General features: G+C 35.8%; 1 non-coding gene across 1 annotated transcript; it reads left to right on the top strand.

The window, feature by feature from the left end:
- Positions 1-833: 833 nt before the first annotated feature.
- Positions 834-906, top strand: TRNAS-GCU (transfer RNA serine (anticodon GCU)). Its single transcript has one exon. It is a non-coding gene; the product is annotated as a tRNA-Ser (tRNA).
- Positions 907-16,196: the final 15,290 nt, after the last annotated feature.

The raw sequence follows: 16,196 nt of genomic DNA, 5'->3' as shown, positions 1-16,196 counted from the left end.
TCAAATTTTCAGAGAACCTTGCCACAAGCCATGTCCCTAATTTAACATGAGATTTTAAAGAAATCTAAATTATGAAAATAATTATGTACTGATATATATTGAAAATTGTAGTTAAATTTTGGACCAGAACAAAAAAAAATCCTATTTAATGTACTATGCACTTTTCCTTCAATAGGCTGTGTTAAATTCAAGTCAGTATATGTAACAATAACGTGTAAAAAAATCAAGTGCCTACTACTAGCAGTTTCTGAGAAAAGCTTCATGATATGTAATGATTTTAACATAGCCGAGATAGGACGTACCGGATCCCCTTAAGCCAAACTGGTGTTGAAGACATAAAAAACTGTATTTAACAAACTGTTGAGGGTTTAACAGTCGTTAAGTGTTCTAACAATACTTGGAGAAACCGGCTATATGTCTTGCTGTGCTCGTTTTAAACGATGTGCACACGTTGAAATCTGATGATTTCAACGTGATGTCAAATGACCTATGTGGCAACTGTTTTTTGAATAATTTCAAGGAAAAATTGTTCCGGGGCCGGGTATCGATCCCGGGACCCTTCGCTTAGCGCGCGAACGCTCTTCCGACTGAGCTACCCCAGGAACTATACACGACACCGTCACAATTTTTCCTTTGTATCCACACGACTCAAATGAGCTGACAAGACGCCAGAACTCAACTATGAGTGCACATAAATACTTGTGTGACTTAAATTGTGGCTTTCTGTTAACGTACCTCAAGTAACGAATGTATTACACAAATCTGCCTTTCAGGTAGTAGCTCCCTGTAAAGCAGGTTTGAATAATAAAAATTGTGACGGTGTCGTGTATAGTTCTGGGGTAGCTCAGTCGGAAGAGCGTTCGCGCGCTAAGCGAAGGGTCCCGGGATCGATACCCGGCCCCGGAACAATTTTTCCTTGAAATTATTCAAACCTGCTTTACAGGGAGCTACTACCTGAAAGCCAGATTTGTATAATTGTGTTTTGCCTCTACATTTCTCTACAATCCATCCCGATATCCCCACTCGCAGACTTGACTTGGGCAAGCAGTAGTGAGGTTAGACCTACTTTGATAAGTAACGAGATATGTTTAATATGATGCAGAAAGTACAGGAGAATCTGTGGTGCCACACTGCCGCCAATCAAGTCTCATTTCAGTCACGTACTATTGTTTACTGTAGATTAATTCTAAAGGCGAAAAGATTATAGTTGTGGTACCTGTCAACGAAACAGCGTATGCCAGATTGATTACATTCCAGCTTGGTGGTAAAAGAGGCCGTGGCCCGTGATATCAACAGACGGCACAAAAGCATTAAATGTATGTAGCCCAGTTGTTTTGAGAGCAATTATATCTAAGAACTCCTCAGTCACTTGAAGGGAATTGTCTATGCCACGAACAAATAGGCGTAAACCTACCCTGTTTCGTGATATTAGAGTTAGGACATTCTTTGAGATCATTTATTTTGGAGCAAATAACTTTTATTTTTTCTACGCACATGGCATAGGAGAGGCCGGGGTATTGGCGAGCATATTAGCACATGATGCAAAAATTGCTAATATTAAGAGACGTTTCACAAATTCCATAGCGTTAATATGTAGTAGAATGCTTTCTCTTTGTAACCCATATAGCAACAATATCTAGAATACATTATGTTTGTAGAATTTAATAAAAGAATGGCGAGCATGTTCAGCATTACCCCTGCAAACCGGTGTAATCCCGGAATGTGTGTTCGCCATTGCTTCTTATCTAAAAATGCATTGTAAACGTAAAATATAACCACATTCAAAAAAGAAATCAAGAATAAATGAAATTAAGAATTATTTTATTAATTGTGTAATCTAAAATATAAGCATCATGAATAGTAATTGAATGTACAGGCTGTGTGTTCCTATTTAGGCAAAAAAGAGAATGAGAGTTGCTATTTCGATTTTTTATTTTGAGCAAAAGTCCCATAAATATGGTTTTAACTAGTTGTCCCGCGAACTGCAGTCTTTTTGGGTCCAGTATTTACAACTTTTGTTGGAACATTTATACCAGAGTGCTTTGTTTCTCCCTACTTCCCCACAAACACAACACACTTCTTGGGAAAGATTTCAGATTCAGTCTCTAAATCACTGAAGGCAACAGTATCGACATCGTCATCACTATATCCACGTAGATCGATATTTTCATTTTCAGTTTCGTCAGAATCCTCATCTTCGGAAAATATTGTTACCAGATTCTTACTGCAGGAAGGTTTACTTGTGACAAGGTTGGTTCTTTTCATTTTTTTCATGTTGCTTGCACGGAGTTTCACTTTTTCTGAGGCCACGAGTTCTGACGATTTCTGTGCAGTCAATTTCCTCTTCCTTTCTTTTTCTTCAAGCTTCTCTTTCATTGTTGTTGATGTTAAATGCTCAGACTGTTGTTTCCGTCTTCGATCTTGTCTTTTTCTGTTGCTGGTTTTAGAATTTGTGAAATGTCAGCAATATAGACATAACTTCCACCATCATTATTTTGTGGAATTCCAGTGACTTCTAAGAGTCTTTGCCGTTATCGTACTTTCATCCATATTAAATATTCGTGAAGGTGGGAAATTATGGGCATCCATTAGATTGGACAAATTAGAAAAAAATCTGTCTACTGCAGGCTTATTGAAGCCTATAATTCGGTTTAAGCTTGTGGCCTCTGGTGTTTGAACACTTATAAGTGGATTTTTTTTTTTTTAAATCCATGTAACCAATCTTCATCTGACTCCAGTTTTTCTCGTGAAAACTTGTGGGGATTTTGTTTTTCTCCCCAAATTCAAACAATGCGTTTTCGCTGACACGCCACAAAATGCCTTAGTCATTAAAATAACGTGATACGCCATTTCTTCCTCCTGCTCTTTGGAAAAAACACATTTCCTCCCCATTTTTGGACCCTCTGCATTGCCGGACTTCAATCTGTCGTATAATGTAGTTATTGGAATGTTAAATTCTCTTATTGACAGTCCTCTCACTCTGGCATCCTTGGCCTTCTGAAGATCTTCCTCCGTCCACTTGGCTTTGGTTGTTTCTCTGGATGGGTTCCTCATTTGTAATGAGAGAGGTTAATGTTTTTTCAAGCGTATTTAAAGAAGCATTAACTCACAGGTCATAGGTCAATCACCTCTAGAATCTCTGTATCAGTAGGCCATTTGTAGTCTGCTATTGCTTAACACTTTGAGCTCAGAGCCATTTAAATACCCCCGTTACCATGTGCCGGAAAGTTTTAAGGGTTCGAAAAAAAAATAACTTTAGTGATAAAACTATGAAATTTTAACAGATATTAAATAAACATATCTACTTCTGTGTATGATAGTTATATTGGTACTTACTCCTGAGAGTGTCTTGTTGTTGCAGATTTTGGCGCATTATTCCAAGATTCCGTAGATAATTCACACTAATTATATACGTATAAAACACACTTTTGACACTAAATATTGCACTCTTTCACATTCAGTTATCTTAGCATTAGTTTCTTTTCAGTGCTACTGCCAGTAGTTCACTCTTATATGGTAGGTTTCGAAGCAATTTCCGATGCAAAGTCCCACATCGCATCTCGCACAGAAGATAGTCGTGTACTTCTGTGTAGCCTTGCCCATTGTGATGCTTGCCTCTGTCTGAGCGAACTTTGCACGTACGCTGAGCATGACCTTTTTATTTCGATTCTGTACCAAGGATCCTGTGAGGAAAATGGTCTCTTCCAACAAGTGTACCACCAGTACTTAAACGTGATTGTATTGTCATTTCCATCCCTACACTCGTAACAAGACTCTCTGCAACTTTTGCGATGAGCTTGTGAAGTGTCAATTACTTTACACTTTTTTTTGCGATGCAAAATATGCGCATTCACAAGTGCAAGATCAAAGAGGTGAAAAAATAACTTTTTCCACCACTTCAATGATTTCCTCTGAAAGGAATAATATGAGTGCATCTGATCAGATTTATCTATTCCTATTTTGATACCCAGTAGACAAATATGAATCTTTCCCCCATCCTTAATTACTGGCAATTTACTGGAATGTATTTGCCGTGAATTTAGAAATGAAAGAATGCCATTTATATCGTTTATTGAATCACGTTCAGTATATTGTTTATTTGATTCAATACTTTCTTGAATAGCCTGATCCAAATGTTCGTCTTCTATATCAGCAAGACGTTTTACTTTAGGAATAGTTTTAGAACAGTAGGATAGTGTGTTAGGAAATATAGTTGGCACAGCATTTCCTGTAAGCTTAGGTATTTTTCTCGGATATTCTATTAATTCTCCCTTTAATGTAGTAATTTTGTCTATTCTTATGATACATGATTTCTCAAAATGTTTTATGCAGACAACGGGGTTTTTTAATTTTGAAAAATCTGTTGGAATATTTCTTAGGCAGGCCATACGACGGTTTTCATCTTTTGGTAGTGAAAATGTAGAAGTTTTTTCAGCTTCTGTATAATTTAAACGACAGCCAAACACATCATAGTGTCGAGGAATTTTCAAATTTTTGTACACCTAAAAGAAAAAAAATCATTACATTATCTTTCTGTATTCGCCACGTTGATGACAAAAAATAGGTTATGAATTCATAGATAGGCTTCACAGAATTAAAAAATCACTTCACTAAACACTTAAAACAAACACTAAATTAAACTATGCAATTTCACACACACTGTGTTTATGAAAACCAAGCGAGAAAATAGTACATCACTGTTGTGCAAGCCGTTACGAAATTGCCGGCAGAAGGTTATGAATTCGTATACATGTAGATACACAGGAGAAAAAAATCACTTCATTAAACACTTAAAACAAATACTAACTTGAACTACGTAATTGCACACACATAATGTAAGCGTAGAACTTGCTGCACTTGTGAAAATAAAGAGAGAAATTAATGTATCACTGTTGTGCAGACCGTTACGAAATTACCGTCAGAACAAGATGATGTTAATCCATGCATGGTAGCATTATTATACACAGAGGCCGTTAGCCCCTATAATAACCAACATAAGCCCCAAAACTTAAAGAAATAAAATGAACATCAGTTCTTTAGAGAAGTTTTCTTGAGATATGAACCATTAATTGTGCAAAGGATCAGTCTGTGTACCGTCTTTCTCATGGCAAACGATAATACGCTGCCAGTTTCTGTGCGACATTATTCGGAGCATTCCTGGTGTAACTTAAGTGAAAGCGTGTCTCATAGCATCTTTCAGTTCGTCAGTTGTATTGTAACGGTTTTGTGAAACGATACCCTTTATTAACCCACATAAAGAATTATCACATGAGGTCTGGGCTTTGTTGTGGCCAGGCAAATGGTGCCGGCAGAGCAGGAGAACAACGCCCAGGAAGAGCTTCATTAAGATATTCGCGTACTGCGATTGCATAATGGACAGGTGCTGAAATCAGCAGGTCTCTTTAATTCCGTGCTCCTCCAAGAGAGGAACAAACCAGTTCTGCAACATGTTCAGGTACTGATGCTGATTCACAACACCGTCGAAAAAGAACTGCCCAAACAAGCATCTGCTGTCAATGGCTGCCCATATCATCACATGCGGAGGGTTATTTTCCAACTCTTCATAAAAGTGTGGATTGGCCTTGGACCAAAAGACAACATTTCGTGCTCGAGAACTTCTGTAAATCGCACACTCATCGGAAAAGATCACTTTGCCTCCCTTTGGTATTGTGTCGAACATCTGAAGGAGTGCTGCACATGTCTCCATTCTCCGATCCATGTCGACATCCGATAATTTTTGGATGTGTGTAGGCCGAAATGAGTGCAGGCCTAAGTCTTGTTTCATATGCTTTTGCATTGTCGACCGGGGTATACCCAATTCCGCAGATCTTTTAAGCATCTACTTCTGCGGCGATCTCTGCACGGACTCCTTGATGAGCCGACATGTTTCTCTTGTGGAGGGTCTGCCACTTCTTTCCTTATCCTTCACACATCCTGTGGCGAAGAATTTATGTTCCCATCGCAAAAGTGTTTGTTTCTGCGGAGGATCTCGTTGAAATCGCGCCTGAAAATCGTTCTTCAGTACTGTAATTGGACGTATCGGCCATCGTTTAGTTCACACAATCAGAAACAAAGAACAACTTACATTAACATTTATAAAGAGGTGACGGGTCTTTGTGGCCTCCCTGTACTATATTATAATATAACTGGAAGAAAACTAAAACTTAATAGTGTAAGGTAGTAACTATACGTTAACACTTTCCATTAATTTGTGTCACTAAATATAATCCAGAATATTAATTCCTGTAAATAAAACAAACATCTTGCCGCGCTACGTTATACACTCACATGAATGATGAATCAGGCAGGCATAGACTACTGCTATCAGCTGATCGAAGCAGACCGGAGCCAGTATATTTCGTAAGCCATGTACTCCATACATCTAACTTAACATTTGCTGTCTGTCGTGTTATAGGGCTAAAAATGAATGCTCTAATTATGAGAGACTCCCTCTCGGCTGACGTCAGTGCTGCAACTTGTTGTTTATCCCTCAATCCGATTATTTTTGGAACTCTGCTATGAACAATAGAGTCACCCGTCTCATCTACATTAAAATGCGATCAGGTGGAAAATTGTGTTTTTTGGAATTCAGATTCCAGCAGAATGAAAAAATAATCAACATTCTCCCTATTAAAACCGGCTGCTCTAGCGTGAGAAGTCCCTGTAGGCGTCCTGATGGAAATCTCTTACTTATGTCGCCATTTCATTCGTGAAGGGATTTCTAATATTTATTGAAGCAAGTTGATTTGCCATGACTTGCACATAAGACCATAAAACTTATTTTCCATCATAATCAAGTACTTCACCAGCTCTTTCTCAAAACTATCAGGAAGTACGGTACTGGTTTTCGACTCAACTTTTTGATATTACCTCTTCCGTTGTTGAATCCTTCTCTAACACTAGTCTTCTAAGTGTAGTTTTTGGCACATTAAATTGTTTAGCTGTCTTTCCCAAACCTATTTTTTTCTCCCGTATGGCAACGATGGCTTCTTCGATAGCATTTTTATTCCATGTCTTTCTTTTGGCGACCTTTTTCGCCATTCTAGTTATATCTAGAGAAGTGGAGAAAATTAATTACTTTTCTTATAAAATAAAAGTTTTCCAATGATCGAAGGGATCTACTGCCAAATTTTTAAGCGAGTTGCCATCCAGAACTAGTTACAAAGCAGACATTTTTATAAGTTCTATATACCTAGTAAGTTTATAGTGCCGAAAATGTTGAAATATTTTTTTTTTTTTTTTTTGTGGCTTTGCAGTAATATTTTTCATGTTTATTCACTAAGTGAAAAAGGAAATTAAATTAAAACTAATAAAGGCAGGAATAAAAATTCAACCCTTATAGACTATTAGTTTAATAAGTGTGTTGTGCGACCGTCACTTAGGTTGCATGACTTGCTAAACGGATGCCTACTGCGTTCGACTCCTGCTCACACTTCCACTCAATACACTCAATAATGGGAAAGAAACGATTTTACTCGAAGAGCTGGGGATCTCAGGGAAAACTACATGTTTACTGAACTTAAGTCTAGATTGAATTACTCACAAATAAAACGCTACTTGATTTATTTACACAATATATATAGTCAATTACTTACATGGTATTTCTTGCGTTGAAGCTGATGCCATGACACTATCTTCCACTTCTTCTTTATCCACCAAAAAAGACCCCGATTATTCCTCGCTGCAACTCTCTACTGCCCAAAAATCCCCTCACCAACACTTTTTATGTTTCCTTATTGGTTTCCCTGCCGGGGTACCAACCATGCCATCCACCAGGTGAGATGGGATTAAAACACCTTTTGGTTTTACGTGCTTAAAGATGTCTTAATCAAACATCTATTACAGTTAATTCGATTCAATGCAATATAGTGATAAGTCGCTTTAATGATACTATGCGTAAGAAAAGAGTTCGAACAATGCGTGATTTAATTTAACCAATTACAATGCATGCTTTGTTCCACTGGACCAATGCGATTAGTTCAGCGGGTAATCGTGGCGTAAGAATACTTTTATCATAGGCAGTGATTTACCGCACGCGCGACAAAGCTCTATAACACTGGCTAAGCATCTATCTACTTAGCAAGCTGGAATTGTATTATATTTCTGCTAAGACCATGTATTCCGCTGACACTGTTCCTGTCTCAAATTTAATACTCCACAAGATATCATGCTATAGGGCGTTCTTTAGCCCTGGGGCATAACAAGTGTATGGACTAAAGTTAGTTTTAAATTTAGAATTTCGACTTTGAAATTCAAAATTTTTTTTCAAGTTTGTGGCATTTTTAAGTGAATGTAATGTAATTTTCGACCTGTAGCTTAAGGGATTATAATTATAATATTTATTTCATTTGCCCCTCCTTTTATCGTGCATAACATATGGAACTCCTTTCAAACTTGCATGTAATATGGAACCCTAAGGGTGTACTGCATGTAAATCGATGGGAAAATCTTACGATACCTTAGAAAATGTCACAATTTCCTGTGGTAAATTTCGTATCAACTGATAAAATATACTGAAACCATTTAAGAAAATTAGCTCTCTTACTATTTATTCTCAAGTGTGACTTCCGTTAAGGTAAAGACTCTGGTAATTGACACTTTAAGAAAGAAAACTCCGTTTATTTGATATGATAGAGAAAGGTTTAATTACGAGTAAAAATACAATTAATCACAGTTTATTTGAGGCTTTGGGATGCGATTTATGTCGTCATAATCTATCACATTATAGAATATTAGGTTACAAAAAATATATGTATGTAAATTGACTGTAAAAACATCAGTAGTTGGCACAATTAAACTCAATTTTTTCAGTAGTTGACATGTAAGACAATCAGTAATTGACACTAAATAAAATACTGTTATTTTGAAAGTAAGTGATGTTTTACACAGCACAGTCAATGGTGTTCTGGAATTCATATTTCAGATGATCATTTGAGAGTGGTAAAGGAAGCATATCAATGATCTGTGATGGACTAACAACATAGATATCGTTTTCGTCAGCCTGAAAAGCTTTTTATTTATTTTTTGTTTTATTATTATTTTTTGTTTGTTTGTTTGTTGCAAGCTTTCAGTGCCATGACATTAATTTCACCATTCTCAAACACATCTTGATAATGCAAACATATATAAATTGTTTTTTCTTTCCTGGAAAAGAAACTAGAACAAAATCACCTTTCTCATAAGACTTTTTTCCATTTTCCTCTCTACTTTAGGTTTCTTTTTCAATTACAAGTTTATTTGTATCTTCTACTTCCCCTTCATCAGATGGCTCATCATCATGGAACAAACTGACATAATCCATACTACTACCGGACTTAACCCATTTTTCCTCGTCTTCGGATTCTGATGATACTGAAATTTTTCTTTTCTTGTAGACTCTTGGCTTTTTTGCGATTCTCAATTTTTTCTTGCATTTCGAATTTTTAGCAATCTCAGTTTCTTTTTTCAGTCTTCCTGCTTCTGTTTTCTCATTTTTTTTAGCTTTTTTTTCTGTAATTTTTCTTCCTTCTTCTCATGATACTCCTGCCTTTTCTGTATTCTCTGGCCAAAATAAAGCATGTTTAAATGGAGAAGGGATTAATTTGTTGTCTGATTTGCTGCTTTCACCTGTTGAGGTATATTGAGGAACATGAGGACTTCCCGTTAAATTCTTTGGCGTGACACATTGGTCTGCAATGCCAGCTTCTTCTCTAACTTCGTTTTCCATGCCAGTTCCTTCTGCATTATTTTGGTTTTGGTCTGTAATATCAATTACTTCTTCCACTTATTTATTTTGATTTTCTCCTGTGTGATTTGTCACCAGTTTTACCAAAGGACAGATTATTTCCTTCATCACAGTCTTCTTTTATTTTTTCCCCCTTTACTAAATATAAAGAGTGATCTCCACATCTCCTTCCCAAACATCAGTAGAAGACCGAAAGCTAGAAAGTTTCTCTTTCTCAATATACTTTTCAATGAATTTTAATCCGGTCCGTTTTTCCTTGAGAGTGCTAGGACTTGTAATGGAGGGTGTGAGATCATTACTCACTTATGGAACTTTTGAGTAGTCTAAAGCTTCTGGATTCCATGGAACAAGTCCAGTTTTTCTAAATCCAGGTGTAATGAATTCATTCAGTGTTTCTTCCAGCAAGGGTGTAAAATGGATTTTCTTCAGCGCCAGTTGATCCAAATGATTCAATTTCCACTGGTGCACTTCCTGTTTTCACGGAAGACAGCAGTGTTCATGGGCTGGATAAGATGGGTGGAATTTGGAAGAAGTGCTATTAGTATAAGCCATGTCATTAAAAAATTTGCTAGTATGCTAGATGCGATGTGATGCATGCCCATCAATTTTTTTTTTAATTTTAGTGGGTTATTTTACGATGCTTTATCAACATCTCTGGTTATTTAGCGTCTGAATGAGATGAAGGTGATAATGCCGGTGAAATGAATCCGGGGTCCATCACCGAAAATTACCCAGCATTTGCTCATATTGGGTTGAGGGGAAAAAAGAAGAGCGGATTTCCCTATACCTCAGTGCTTTGGCACACTCCCAGTTAATTTCTGTGGAACTGGAATTCAAACATACTTGAACACTATCAATGTAGGGCCTAAATCACCATATGCATTTCCAGTTACTAACACAGTTAAACGCTCCTTTTCATTAGCATTCCATCCATCCAACCAATGGTTCTACAGCTCATGTTTGAGCTTTGACCTGCCGAATTTTTTGCCTCCATAAATCTCTATTCTGCACTGCCAGTTTCCAATTTCTTCAATGTAGTAGACTAGCCGCATCCTCCCTGATATTATCTTCCCATCTTTTCATGAGTCTTCCAGGACTGCGAGTTTTTCATTAGCATTCACTTGTTGATAAACATTTTTGTCTCCTCTCAGGGCGAGCACTTTGTTACCTTTGGGTTTAAAAAAGAACGCAGTTTCATCGAGATTAAGAAGTCTTGATTAGCGACTGATACCAGTAATGTTTTTTTTTTTTCACTATAATTCTCATTATATTGATTTTATACTAACGATTTATGTCATTTTGTCCTTATGGCATATTGAGTGGGTTAATCATAAAAGCCTCCAGTGTCAATTCATTGTTGAGTTTATTACAAATGAACGTGAGGCTGACATTTCATTACCGATACATGCTCCTTTTTCCAAACTTTAGAATGAGATATTAAAAAACATTCGATGTTAGAATATTTATAAACACAAGACTGGAAACTAGCATACGAAAACGGACGGCAGACACTGAGAGCAGACGAATTGTTAAGAAATACAGAAAAATAATGCAGTGACAAGTGTAAGCACAGTTTTTATATACACGGTATAAATATTTTCAACGTATTTATATTCTGCCATGATACGTACACAATTGATTTATACTCATTGTAATGTTTTTATTTCAGGCGGTCATATTTATAATGTACGCTAATGTCGCTATCAATATGATAATAAAGGACCAATGAGCGTGGACTCTTAGCGCGTCATTAGCCAATTAGCCATTTGATTGGCTAATAAAAAATGAGATGACCTATTAAATTTATAGAAGCCTTGTGTCAGGTCCGGTAATATAGGAGGTCCTATTCTTTTGCTTATACTACACTATTACAGCTTTGAAAATTTGCGTGTATGTACCAAGTAATACCCAGAACTAGCATGCAAGAAATTATTCATGTTGCTTTAATAGTTCGGAAATTACCAACTTTCAGTTCAGCCCCCCTTAACGCAATTATTTTAATGCAGTAAGTACCATAGGCGATGTTGAAACTGAAATTAAAACTGCTAAAAACAGTCAACACTACTTACCAAAACAGCTTTCGGCCCCTCCTTTCTGGAAGTGGTCCATTTTTTTCTATGTACGTCTTTAAATCACACTTACAAAACTCCAAAAACTGAGTTTTTGCTTAAATAAATGTCATATACATGAATTACATAGTCACTGTGCAACAGCTGCATTATCTCGAGTTCCCTATCTAGAAAGTGGTTTACGTAAAAATGCCCTGCTTTTTGCTTGTTAATAATTTTACAAGCAGATTTTGTGTAGCCTTCTTTGTTAGCTTTGTAAGCTAACTTTACCGTGCTATAGGACCCGTGCCCTATAGTTTTATTCTTTATTTCGTAGCCACGTGCCCTTAGCACTTTGAATGCTTCATCACCAAATGCACCTCTCAAATGTTTTAATCTCATAGTGTATACCACAAAATCAAAACTAGGCTATAACACTTCAATTAACTTATAGATGTTGCGAACAGCTAACTCAATTAAGCCAAGATGGAATCGTTATGAAAAGTTTCTCATTGTCGGTGGCGGACCTGACAACTAGTGGCGCCTCGATCACTAGAATCTAACGGTTATCTGAAGTCATACACCACGAAAATATATTTCTCGCGCGTTTAATGATGAAAGTTCCTAGGGGTTCTTAATATACTTTGTTGTTGAGGGTTATGTTTTATTGCCGCGGTCTCATGCTTAACATTCGGCAGGTCTTTGAAATTTAATTGTATTATTGTTTTTAATTTGTTGTGTCACCGCTCCAATCACTCTCCTCAATTTCAATGTTGCAACCAATAAGCTGCTTCCATTATAAAATAACACCTTGTCTAATCCACGTAGGCTAAAACCGAGGTTGCAATGTCTTGTGCTGAGGACGAACATTAAAGTATGTGATTAAAAATTATTATTATTATTAAAGAGCTATTATTAAGAGTTAAAAATGCCAACGTACGTGTATATGAAACAACAATAATAATAATAATAATAATAATAATAATAATAATAACCATTTAACAATATAACTAGTGCATATTCTTATCGAGGAAGTAGACGTATTGTATTTATTAACATTCCATGTTTTTTTTTTTCTAATTTCGACTGGCCAGAGGCCGTTTTCCAAAGTTATCTATTTTTGTTTTCTGTTTGTTTACTTTTACTTTTTACTTATACTAATACAATCACAACACCCATACCTGAGGCGGGACTCGAACCCACAACCCTTCGGATCAAGCGATAGGGACATGCCATGCCCCTACCGCTTGAGCCATCCGGGCCGGCTGGTATTCATACATTGCTTCACAGCTAGAATATGGAACAAGTCAAAAAACTTAATACTGTAATGAAGTCTTAATTTATAGTCACAGTCTAGATGAAATATATACAGACGAGATTTACAATATAGTCTACTAGTACAACACATAGTGGAGACACGGCCTTAGTATCAATCAGTCAGTTGCAACAGGGAGTGCTCATTCTAGATGCGCAAAGGCCTCGAGTTTCTCCATTGTGCGCATGACGTCACTATGGAGGCATGCTTTGGCCATGAGAGGCATATGATGGTATTAAATGTGCAGAGGTTACTCGAAGAAATGTCGTAAATGGATGGCTCTGTTTCATTAGTTCTCTATATATCCTTGTTATTAAAGTAGAAGCTATAGTAGAGTTAATATTTGTATATTATAATAATTAGAATTTAATATTTTTATTTCTTTTCCCGAGTAATTGCGTGTGTTTTTATTGTTGGAGGCTAGGTAACAAAAACTGTGGTGTTGCGCCTTTTTTGTGTTGTTATGTATGTGACATATTTATAAACATGCCAAATTGTGCTGTTGCTGTTTGTCAGAATTATAATCAAAAAACTCAAGGCACTGATGTAATTTCTCACGCTTTTCCTAAAGACAAAACGCTCTGTGCGGCATGGGTTAATGATTGCAAACGTAAAGACTTCGTTAACGTGAAACAAGCAAGAGTGTGCGGTGTCCATTTTCAAGAAGAGGATTGCGTGAGGGACTTGAGAGCAGAACTTCTCGGGACAAAAGCAAGACAGCAACTGAAAGCCACAGCAATTCCATCCTTATTTGTATCACCCCAATATCTGCAACCATCTGCCATCAATACGCTTAAGGTTAACGCTCACTGGCACGAACCGACCGGAACGGAAATCTACAGCCGTCCGTCTTCCGCGGAAGCTCTGACGCTCACTGCTCGGAATATTCCGGTACAGTCGACAGGCAGTCTGGTTTAAACATGGAGTGGGATAGCAGTTCCGAAGATTATTTTATTTTACTGAGTCTTTAGCTGATGAGGAAGAAAAAAAAGAAAAGAAAAAAGAAAATCTGGGTCCATAACTAGAGCCCGGATTTTATGTAATGTGAAAATGAGAACTATGTAGACTACATAAATATGAAGCTAAAAATTACGAAGTATGTAGATAAATATGTAATAAATAAAAAAAACTTTGGTAATTTAAAATCTAAGCTTTATTAGATGTATTTTTGCACACTAATAAAACATTACAGATGCACATGTGATTGAACCTCATTGTTTGGAGGCGCAATTAATAATTAAATATTTTACATATTTTCTGCGGTTATTGATCGTCTCTTCAACGGCAACCCATACGTAGGAATCATCAAGTCCATCTCTAATCGTTTCCATTGTGTCAGTGTAGCAGGAGTTCAAATATTTTTTCCGGAGTGTTGATTCATGCGAAATATTGAAGTTGCCGTATTTGCGTAGGAATGCTTGGAACTTTGGAACTCCAAGTTTATACCACTGTATATGTTTGCTGCAACCATTGCCATGCACAAATTTTTATTAAATTCACTTGTAGAAGACGAATGTTTCAGCACCACTTGTGTAAGAAGAACTTTTTCTTTTCGACGGAGCACGTTTTTTATTTCTCACATGAAGTCCAATTTTTAAATGCTATTCTAATTGTGACTTCATGGAGCACACAATGCGTTTGTCACACACTTAGGACTGCACGATTTTACCATTTTAGTAAAGGAATCGTAAATTGAAATCCAGTCTTTTAACTTGGATGCGAATGGCAGTAGGCTTGCTACTTGTATTACCTGATGTCAAAATAAGTTTCATAAAAAAAAAAAACAGAAAAAACTATTGTTTTCTTTTAGAGCAACTGATTGGGGGTGTTTGTGCGAAACGGTCATACCCACAGGGTAATTTTCATTATTTCCTTCACTACTACCATTCGCATTGGTATTTGTACCTACTTTACCGTTACTTCTCAAGGGATATAGCCTACAAACTATTAGCATTGCAAAGAGATGTCCATTTTTTGACAGAATACGTTATTATTTTCAATTGTCAAATTATATTTATGCACTAGAGACGAAGGCCTAAGCTTTATAAACAATTTTAAAAAATAACTTAAGCATTACGTAGAGAGAAAATTAGTGAAAAAATGTATATATTATTTCAAAATATACAATATCCTTCAAAATATTTAAAAATATATATAATATATGCCAAAATATTTGTTATGCACCAAAATATGTAAAAACATTTAAAACTTCGGAATAATGATCCCTTTCGTTAATCTTCGATGCTACTTACCCACTAGAGTTCTACGAAATGTTTATTTGGCCATTATTCAGTCTACCATTCAATATGGTATAATTGTTTGGGGTGGAAGTACAAACATTAATCTTACTTCGTTAAATTTACTACAAAAACGAATAATTAAAATTTGTTTGAAGAAACGTTTCGATTATCCAACTAAATTAATTTATTCTGAATTTAATGTATTTAATATTGAACAAATTTATAAGTATACGCTGTTAAAATTTTATCATAAAAATCGTAATAAGTTTGTATTACAGACACATAATTATGATACAAGACGAAATATTAATTCAACATTAATAGAAACTAAATGTCTCACATCTGCTGGTCTAAAGCATAGCATTAATTTTGGCCCTCGGTTGTACAATGCTTTAACTAAATTACACCCAGAACTTCTAACATGTAATCCACTAACATATAACAAGAAAATTAGAAACGTGTTAATATCTTCAATTTGATTAAATAAATTTATAGCCTATGTGTATGAATTAATCAACCTATATTATATTTGTATTCTATAATTTTGAAATATATATATATATATATATATATATATATATATATATATATATATATATATATATTGTCCTACTTTTCACGTGCGATATTATTCTTCTCTAGTGTTAATATTATATTATATAATTCCATTGTCGCTGTAATTTAAATTTTAGTTCCTATTTTATTTTACTTATTTATTTTTATTATTTTTTTTCTATATTTCTCTTATATTAATATTGTATTATATAATTTCTGTAACTGTAATTTTAATTTTATTTCCTATTTTATTTTATTTTATATTCTCTTATAGGCCTATTAATATTATATCTGAACTGCGACCGAACACGAGC

This window comes from Periplaneta americana, chromosome 7, assembly GCF_040183065.1.
Source record: "Periplaneta americana isolate PAMFEO1 chromosome 7, P.americana_PAMFEO1_priV1, whole genome shotgun sequence".
NCBI classification, from domain to species: Eukaryota; Metazoa; Arthropoda; class Insecta; order Blattodea; family Blattidae; genus Periplaneta; species Periplaneta americana.
This window is presented reverse-complemented; position numbering and strand designations above follow the sequence as displayed.